Source organism: Oryzias melastigma, linkage group LG3, assembly GCF_002922805.2.
Source record: "Oryzias melastigma strain HK-1 linkage group LG3, ASM292280v2, whole genome shotgun sequence".
Lineage (NCBI taxonomy): Eukaryota > Metazoa > Chordata > Actinopteri > Beloniformes > Adrianichthyidae > Oryzias > Oryzias melastigma.
In genome coordinates, this window is record NC_050514.1 from 1,469,276 (window position 1) to 1,479,608 (window position 10,333).

At 38.2% G+C, this 10,333-nt stretch overlaps 1 long non-coding RNA gene across 1 annotated transcript; it reads right to left on the minus strand.

Annotated features, from left to right (window-relative positions):
- Positions 1-1,545: 1,545 nt before the first annotated feature.
- On the minus strand, positions 1,546-3,717 carry LOC112161219. Its single transcript, XR_002921823.2, has 3 exons — positions 3,289-3,717; positions 3,102-3,180; positions 1,546-2,488 (listed from the first exon to the last, which is right to left on the minus strand). It is a non-coding gene; the product is annotated as an uncharacterized LOC112161219 (long non-coding RNA).
- Between the last annotated feature and the right edge of the window lie 6,616 nt (positions 3,718-10,333).

A 10,333-nucleotide genomic window follows, 5' to 3' on the forward strand; every position in this document is an offset into this window, starting at 1 on the left:
CTGCAGCCGGATGGACGTTTTAAATGTTACTCCCATCTGTCTGTGGCCCAGATGTAGAGTTTTTGTCACTCATTTAACCGATAGTGAAAAATAAAAATATTACTGGAGTATATTTTTTATTATTGTCTTAATGAAAATAAGAAAAACATCCTAAACCCATGGGAGTGGAGTGGAGTGATTGCACGGGCTACAACAGTATCCATGGCAGCTCTCTGTCAGCCGCATAGCAAGCTTTTCCACCCAGGGTCTGAGAGAACTATGGAGAGCTGCCCCAGGTGCCATGGTAGCGAGCACCCAGGGCAGCTCCATGGGCTCTGTGACCAGCTGGTAGCAACCAACAGTAGCCGGGACAGTCTCCAGCAACCCCGCGGCCCGCACCAGTTAAGAAAATTGATGGAAGTTCAGGACGAAAAACCCACCCCCAGCAGCCATTTTGGATTTGTTTTCTACCCACTGATCGAGTCACTGAAAGTGTCACGTGACCAAAGTTGAATCTGATTGGTTGATGTGCTGCGTCAACCATGCCAAACTTCAGATTTTTAAAGTCTTGACTCCAGGCATGTCTGCTGGAAGGGGCACCAAATCACAATGATGTATGATTTTTTTTTTGTTGTTTTTTTACAGTTTGACACACCACTCATTTAATGTAAAAAATAAAAAGTAATAATAGAAAAACATAAATAAAATAACTCAAAGGTTTGATGTAATCATTAGCTCTGCAGTGCCCCTCCCTTCCTGCTGCTGTCTGTGCTAGGGGGGGGGGGGGCACGCCACTGTTGGTGCGTCTTCAAAACTTTCAGGATGGAAAAATAGGCCCTCAGGGACAGCATTAAGGGAAAAATAAGGAAGAGCAGGTAAAACGGGCTCAAAGCAGAGATTTGTCTGATTTGTATGAAATTGTTTGGTCGAAAAGCACAAACTCAGTTGAAAAACCCCAACTTTGCTTCACTGTAACCTGAATCATGGCGCAGTCATTTTGTGCCTTATCATCAGGTGATCCTATGGGCTACAGTTGGGAAAATAAATCAAAGCTCTGGAAAGGGCCGTAATTTTCTATTTTTGCTGCTCAGCTGCAGCGAGCGACGAAAATTTGAACCCAACGAAACAGATTAGCAGCGCCGCAGAGGTCGAACGTGATCGTCTGCAGTGGAATTTCTCCTCGCACTTTGAAAGTTACACAAAGACTGCGGCGCTCACATCGAGCCGTTACACAAGCCGTGGGAGCCCAGGTGGAGCGTCTGCCGCCCAAATTGTGCCACGACACTCAAATCATGCAGCTGGCAGACTGACGCGCCGCACCAGATGGTAACATTGTTCTGCAGGACCTCAAAGCGTATCTGTTCATTGACATAACATTGAAACTCAACACAGTGTGAATAATAATGGTACACTTAAAGGCTTTTTTTTTTTTTTTTTTNGTGCACCTTATACTCCAGAGCGCTTTCTAAATGTTTCACAGTGGTGGTTTGTTATGATGTTGAAGGGATGTTGACAGACAGGTACATGGTGCTCTGTCAGAGTGTCTAACCTGTTGGACAGTGTGGCTTTTTTTGTTTTGTTTTTTTTTTCTTGTTACTAATAAGGATAGGAGTTGTTTGTTTTTGCGTATTCAGTCAGTTCTTTTACGTGTTGCAAAGTGTTACTCTATGTGCAACCAGCTTGTAGAAGCAAAGTTTCACAGGAAGGTGGTGGTTAAACCTGCAAACCCTTTTCTCACAGAGTTTAAGCTGCAGTTTGTATCTGAAATTTCACACCAACAGAAGAAAAATAGGAAGTATAATAAATGTATTAACATGGAAAAAAAAATGAAAACATTTTAGCAGATAACGTATTGGCACTTAGTATGTACATTTTTGTAATTGCAGCATTTATTGCACATGAAAACCTTTTTGTAAAAAGATCTGATTGAAGCAGCACATTTCTCTAACTGGACTCATGAAAAAACTTTACAAAATAGCCACGAGTCTCACAAAAAGTGGTTCATATTTGCAGTTAAAAAGAAAAGAATACTGTGTGAACAGATTAAAAAAAAAGCCCATCTTTTCATATGACAAAATTTGGCTTTGAAATCAGAGACACAAAAGACATTTCTGTTAAAATATTAAATAAATAAAAACAACTCAACATGGAACCACACTGCTGCAATTACTTCAATTTTTTTAGCATTGACAAGACATTTCTCTTTTAGTAAATACAGATATGTTTGCATGATACAGAATAAGGAAAGCAGAACCGCATAACAAACAAAAAAGTTGCGGTGCATTGTCTTTAATTGCTGCTCACAGGAGCATTTCATCTGGTTGGATTACAACAAAAAATATCATTTTTTTTCTTGTCTTTTTCCATTTCGCACACCAACTTGTGATGGCTACGCTCAACGCTAAACTGTGTGAATGTTACATCAGAAAACTTCGCTTCCTACACGTGGTGTCTAGTCTTTCAGTGCCAGGCAGCAGATGAGCAGGATGTGGTTTCTTCATACCATAACCTGTGAAAACAGAAAAGCCAGCAAAATGTAACACTTGTCTGATAAGGCAGATGTTCAGTATTAACCTACTTCTTACTTAGAAAAAACAAAAGAAATGAGACCTTGATTGTTTTGTGAGCAGCAGGCGATGGTCTTCGGCGATAAACAGTAACAGTGTTAGAATCAGGAAACAGTTTATTTTACTACAACAGTAAAACTTTGCCCGTTGTGGGGGTTTCATAATCTTAAAGACCAACTCAGATAAATATCTTGTTTTTGATGTTCTCAAAATGCCCTTGAGGCATTTTTCTCATGATCACGGACATATCTCAGATTTTTTTTTTAAATTCTGATGCATTAACTGTACAACTGCATAGCTGCAATATTGCTCGCCAGTTTTGGCAGGAGAGTGTGAGAAAAAACTACTTTGAAGAGAATTTCTAATGAACTACTGCCGTCCTCTAGAAACTATCTCGTAGAAAACGATACATGTTTGGGGATTTTTGGAGAATAGATCAAAAAATGATTGGGGTGGGACTTAAATGGGTTTGAACGTAAACTTCATAGGTGCATTTCTGCCCCAAAATAAAATACAGATTTCTATATCTTTAGATTATTAAAGTCCAATTCTTACCATCAGGGAGGCTGATATCCATCTCTTTGAGTTATCTGAGTTGAACAGCACCTTCAGTTCATGTGTGGTTCCGTCCGAACTGTGCACAGAATGTGATAATCAGCTTTTAATGGACCAACAGAACATTGTAAAAGGTGTTACTTACAAAGTTTTGGTTAAATTAGATTTAATTAAGCTGTTTTTATACCTTTAATAAGTCAGGACATTTTCTACGGGTTCGTTGGTTGAGTGTCCCTAGGTGTGCACACCAGTGATTTTGTATCCTGCCTTTGCCCAACAGCAGCCAGGACAGGCTCCAGCAACCCCATGACCCCAAATGTACATACTGCAAAAAAAAGCAATAAGAATTGTTACAAAAACTAACTATAGGGACCCGTCTAATCCATTATTCATGAAATTAAAACTATTCAAACTTTTGAAATTATGTATAGAGTAAATACCAAATGCCTTCCTCCTAATTTAAAGAAAAGATACATGAAAGAAAAAGCAAATTTTATCTAAAAGGATGAACAGTTTAATCAATGACTATAAACTATAATTATAAAATATATAGTTTTTTTCTTTGCCAATCTTCTCTTATTATATACTAAATCGTCTGAATGCTTGTGTATCTGTATATTTGTCAGTGGCGGGCCGTCAGGGCCTGCAAGGCCTTCTCTGCTGGCCTAAAAATATCTGAATCACAGAATGATATTAATTATTATTTATTTCCGTGAATACGTATTCTATAATTCCAAATGCTCTGTCTTCGTCCTTTCATTGCTGTCTCCCTGGTTGTGCTGCTTCCAGACGTGTATTTTCCTATTTAAGCATTAACCAATCACATTGCAGCACCATTTGTTGCTAGGGTCAAATAAATCTGCCCGGAGGCCTTCACAATCAGTTCTGCGGGCCCTGTAGCATAAAATAATTGTCGACCAAACTGTTGCTTCAACCAATCAGATTTGGAGTAGACCACGTGCAAGGCCAGCTAGCAGGCCCACGGAAACATCATCATTTTCACAAGCTTTGATTGGATAGTCAGCGTGTGTACAAGGCAAAGCTAACAAACTGAATCTGTAGCGACTCAGCGAGCTGCACCAGCAAATATATCGAGTGGATTTAATGGCTTTACTGTCAAAGTCATTTTCAAGACGGACTTTTCTAGAAAAGCTGGACATTGTTAAGCAATGTCGGGCAACTCTGAAGCTAGCAAGCCTGTCACAACCGGGAGAAGGATTTGAACGCCACTTTCAGTCCTAACTACGAGCGGTACCTTCATTTCGGGTTAGCGATGAAAGCTCTGGATCCACAAACAGAGGAAAGTCATCACGGAGAGTGACACAGATTTACACTTCCACCTGTCCACTAATGACGTGTTTGGTGGACAAAACAACCTGATCAGTGCGATCGGAGGGGATCAGAAGGGAAGTTATTGAAGCCTCGTTTGTGGCTGTTATGGTGGATGAGACGACAGACGCGAGTAACGCAGCAGCTCACTCTGGTTCTGCGTTATGTGCCGGACACAGGTGTCGAGGAGCGGCGTGTCGGGTTTGAAGATTTTGCCAGTGGAAAGCGTCTCATCGTCTGATTTTTGGTGGAAAATGAATGTCTGGGTAAAGTTGTGGCACAGTTTTGTCTGGCACGGGTAAAGGAGTTCCGTGACTCCGTTGAGCGGGAGTGAAGCCGATACGAGAAAATCTACGAGGCCTCTGAACGCACCGTGGGCGCTCCAAGAGCACGAAGAGGTGCAGCGCAAAATCCTCGTGCGCACTACTAACAATATTATTTTCCAGACACAGACCAGATTTCAAGATCACAAAAACTGATGTTTGTCTCCCTCCTGGACCACAAGAGGCTTCAGGAATACCAGAACATTTCCGGCATGCAGCCTTTTCCAGCTTATCACAGCCACGGAACACTTTCCATCTGCGAAACGCACGGATTCTGCATGACAGAGTGATTGAAATCTTGAGGATAGAAAGGATGGATTTTGTGTTTAAATAATCTGGATTTTTGGTGAGTAAAATTTTGCTATCTCCCTACATAATATTGAAATTTTATCAGGTTATTGTTGATGCTTTTGGTGTGTGTGTGGCAGCTGTACCTGCAGTAGAAGTTTTATTACCATAAAATAGTTATTGAGTGTTGGATTGATTCAGATGGAGCACTACTGAAGGCCTAGGTGTGAAATGCACGGCCCGCCACTGATATTTGTATATTTCTTTTTTTTTTTATTGATTGATTTATTGATTTGTTAAAAGGGGCAGACAAAATAAGTTTTTATTCTTTCTTTTCCCTTTTCATATTTTTCTTTTTCCATCATGTTTGAGTTTATAACTCAAGTTTATATTGTATGATTCTATTATTAATTAATAAAAATGAAATAAAAAACATTTTTAAAAAAAAGGGGAGATATAATGGGTTGAGAAAGTGGATTAGCATATTTAGATGTGAAAACATGCACACACAAGCACAGGATCTCAGTAAATATTACATAAAAACATTTTTGGCCAGTATTCAGCATATTTTTAGAACCCCTCAGCAATCAGTCATTTCATTTCTGACTCATTTCACAAATGGTCTGGAAAAAACAGAAGCTTGTCTTCACACCACTTCCACATTTAGAATTCTATTTCTTGGTAGTTGAGTAATTAAACCACAAATATAGAGGATTTTAGTGTTTATTGTACCACTAATGTCTTGTTGGAAGCTTTCCCATACGTAAGAACTTTAAGCGATATTAAATTAATATTCCTGACAGTTTTTAACTGTATTTTCCACACTATAGTGTACACCTAAAAGCTTAGTTTTTTTTTTTTTGTTTTTTTCTAAATAAAAAGAGAGTCCTCCTTAAAAACCTGGGCGCTTTATACTAGGGATGTACTTCTGTGAAATAGCTTTGATAGCCAAGTAAAAATAGAGCAAATATAAACTAGAAAAAAAAATATTTTCTTGTTATATAAGTGATAATTAGTCATGTGAGAAAGTTTAGTGACTTTAGTTTTATGCAGAATAATAGGATTGAAATATAAAGCGTTGATCATAATGAGAACAAATGAAATACCTGATCCTGATTGGACAATGAAACCCAATTTCGATCAAGTCTTCAACCACGTGATCGGGCCCGATTTCTGATCACGTGATCGGATCAGGACATCCCTACTTTATACTGTATATGGATTAATTCTGGTCATGGTTACTTAAGTTAAAACAATTTTGAGAGCTTCATGTGTTCTGTCGAAATGTTTTTCTTTTTTTAAGGAGACAAATGAGGTCTGCTGTTATTGTAAATAAATATGTTAGTGCAGCTAAAATATAGTGGCGTCAAAATGTATTTTTTACGTATCACAAAGTTGGGAGTGAGCATAGTCACAGTGACGTTTGTTTTGGTGGTATTCGTTTTTTTGGGATTAACTGTGAATACGCTAACCCAGCTAAGATGTAGCGTGTTAAAACAAGAATTACAGTAAATAAAGTCTGATGGACGGACTTATCCCAGAAGCTGCACTTCACTCTACGTGTGTTCAAGCGCCCACTTTCAATTGAAAGTAAACGTGCATAAATACGCTTCAAGCTTTCAAGTTCCAAACTCTCACATTCATGCGCAACTATGCCAGTTTCCACAAACAATTTTGGGCTCTACGTACAATCTTACCGGCCACTGAATGAATGCTGAAAATGAAACCAGGTCGAACTTTGACCAATTAGGGACTCAGATTTGGTAACTTATGAAGGGTGTCCATTTAATTCACAGAAGTGCCAATCATGGGAGAGAAATTCTGAAAAACTGAATATTTGGATTCAGTCGTATATCAGAACAGAGCTATGAAAGAAAAAGTCTGAGATTGATGTGATTTGCACCACTTTTTACCCCAAGCCTCTTATGACTGTAGGTGGCAGACATGCGCTTGTGGACAGTAGCAAAAGAAAAACAAGCTTTCCCGCTGCTTGTCTACATGAACACCATCTGGTTAAGTGCATGTGGGACGTTCTTGAACACCGTATCCGGTGTGTATGTAGCGTCACCCTGATTTTACGCTGGTTTGTGGCGCGTCTCTGTTGCTCTGTTGCCCGCCCCTCGTTCACCATGCAGAGAATTTGCTGCCCAAATTGTGCCGCAGGTCCTCAGATTGCTTCAATTCGCATCTATACCATTGAATTAACATTGAAACTGGCCGTCTCCGCCGTGCGAATCAGGTTCGGTGTGAATCCCCCATTACTCTGCATGTGGAGAGTGGCTCACGACCGTCGGTTAGTGTACGTTGTCTCTGTTGCATCTAATACATCAATTATAGGACTTATCATTTTCCCAAACATACAATGTAATGAACATAACCAGCATGTTCAACAAAAGCAAAGTAACAGGATTTTAGAGGCATTGCCTGTCATTTGTGTGCCAAGGACATCACCACAGGTTTCATTTCTCTTCTGAAAAACCAGTGGAACACCCCAAAAAAAGTCTTCTCAGTTCACTTCCGTGACCATGAAAAACCCATAGGTTCCTGTTCGTTCTGGATGACTTCTACTCCCTGCAGATTAAAATAGCAAAACAGGAAGGAGGTGGTCAAACCTCAAACTGTTCCTTACTTCTTTTTTCTTCTCAGGGCTGTAGAAGGGAGATAACATGTGAGCTGCTGATTGTTTCCTGAGCAAACCTCACTCTGATACAGGAAGCATATCAAGTTCAGTAAACAGTTCAACACCAAAGATATTGATACTAATACTAATAGTGGGACGTTATGTTATCTTCTCCGGCCGCTACAGCTACATCCGGACTAGCAAGCTACTGTGACGTATGAAAGTTTCAGGAATTCAAACATAGTTTTTGAGTGACAGCGACTTAAAAGGAGAAATACTTGGAAATGCAAACACAAAATGATTTCTTGTTATATTTTTTCTCTTTCAGAAGACAAATGCCACACATACATGTTAAAAACTCCAAACAGGATTTTCATTGGAGGGGGACTTTAACTGTTCTGGTATCGCCTGTCCGTCCTGGGATAGGATCTCTCCCTCGTGTGGGAATCCCTAAGGTTTCTTATTTTTTCGTGACTCAGGTTTTTTTAGTAGTTTTTCCTTACAGGAAGGGAGGGTCTAAGGGCAGGGATAACCAGTTTATGTAGTCTGTTTAGTCTGTAGCTATATTTTAATATTTTATGACAAACTTCTGCATCTGTAAAATTACCTGCTTGAAGCACAATGAGGCACATTTTCTTTGTGATTTTGGGCTATATAAATAAAACTGAATTGAATTGAATTAAACCCAGTCAGAAAATGTATTAGAACTTAACTAAAAATTTAATTTTTTGGAGTTTAACATGGAAACTTCAAAAATGAATCATAGCAGCATATTTCTCTAACTTGAAACTTTCAGCAAACAAATAAAAGGTTTAGATAAAAGTTTGCAGTATAATTTATAACTAGTTTATCTTTTATCTACCAATAAGAATACTGTGTGTAAAACCTGCATGTAAAGATCCCATATTTTCTTCTATAATTAACAAATCATTTTAAATACAATTCGATTAATATCATAATTTGTGGTTGCTGATCCGATCCAGTCGATATTGGATCATTTTCAACTCTCCTGTTTGATTCAGTCCCGGACATCTTTAGCCAAAACTTCAAGCAGTGTGACTCAGAGTGAACAGTACATGTGTTATTTTCCCGATTACTTGTGTTTCTTCAAGATAATCAAGGGTAAATTAAATGTGTGTACAAACAAGTAAACAAGAACTAATGTCAAATCCATTCATGTTTTAGATTCATAAAGTTCAGCAAAATGTTGTTGTTCCACATCAAAATAATACAAAGGGAATATTAGTACATTCTACCACAACCAAAACTCAAAGTATGTCAACAATTATATTGTATGTGAAAATAGCAGATAATGAATTGAAGAATGCTTGTTTTTAAAAAAGATTGTTTCCACTGAAAATTGCAATTAATTCTGTAAAAAGTTAAGCAAAACATTTGCTTGAGCTCTTCTAAAAGTATTCCCAGTGGTTGTTTAGCTATGATTATGGAATTTTTAGCCCAAATCTAAACTGATTCACCAAGATTTTAATCAAAAAAATAATCAGAAAATAAACACAGTAAAAAGACCCAAAAAGACCATTTTTATTGGAGTGATTCTTAAATAATAATTCCTCTTTGAGAAATGTCTGCAAATATGAAGCTATTGAAAATTTTTTGAACAAGTTTTGGAAACATAAAACAACTGAACACCCTCATGCAGCAAATCACTCTGGCTAAATCAACCATCAGTTTAAAAAAACAACCCCAAGAAGTTGGCGAGGTTGTTTTTGTTTTTGTTTTCTCTCAACTTAACTGGAATTGAAAAAGAGATTTGATTGTCAAAACATTATGGGAGAAGAGAGCACGTTAGACACCCGCACTCACAATGACACCATGGATTCTCTGAAAACAACAACACAATTGCTTTCCCAGAAATCACTGGTTGTCAAAGACACATGCAGCTACACCTTTATCTCGTTTCTGGAGTTATTTTAAACAAATTGTAGACAAATCTACTGGATCAAGTTGAATATTTTAACTAGGTCTGCTTTACAGTATTGGCATTCATTTCTTTAGGAGAGTTTTTGAAGACGTGGCTGGAGCCTGATTTCACAAAGAGATTTGAAGACAGCATCCAGATGCTATGCATAGATTACAAACAGGCATTATACCAGGCTTTTGATGGTGTTTTTCGGTGTATTTTTCAATAAAGATAAAAAGACTCAAAGCAAAATATATGTTTTTCTTATTTGTGATAGAAAGAGAAAAAAAATTACAAGTTGAACATGCTTTAACAGTCATATTAATGGAGTCTTCAAGCAAAGATTCGCCGGTTTCTCTAGATATGGCCAATTTACAGCAGTCTTGCTGTACAATGCTTCATGGCAAACTGACTGATCATAAGTCAGNCGTTGCCGAATTGCGGGCACACATTTATGAGTGTTCAAGCGCAATAACTCATGTACATTCATGTTGGTCACAGTGTACTAAATTCAGAATCAAGAAAGAGTCCCACCCAAAGTCTTTCAACTGATGTAAAAAAATGAGAGATTCGTATGGTATTTCAGATGCACTTTTCTCAAAAACTGCACAGTAAAAATGCTTCATGTTTTTAGTGGTAGTACTCTTGGAAGTACTAAGTAGGTCTGTAAAGGAATGGTGATGTACTAAATTTAAACTTAGGAATTAGTCCCACCCAAATCTGTTAAGTGACGTAAAAATTAGACATTTTT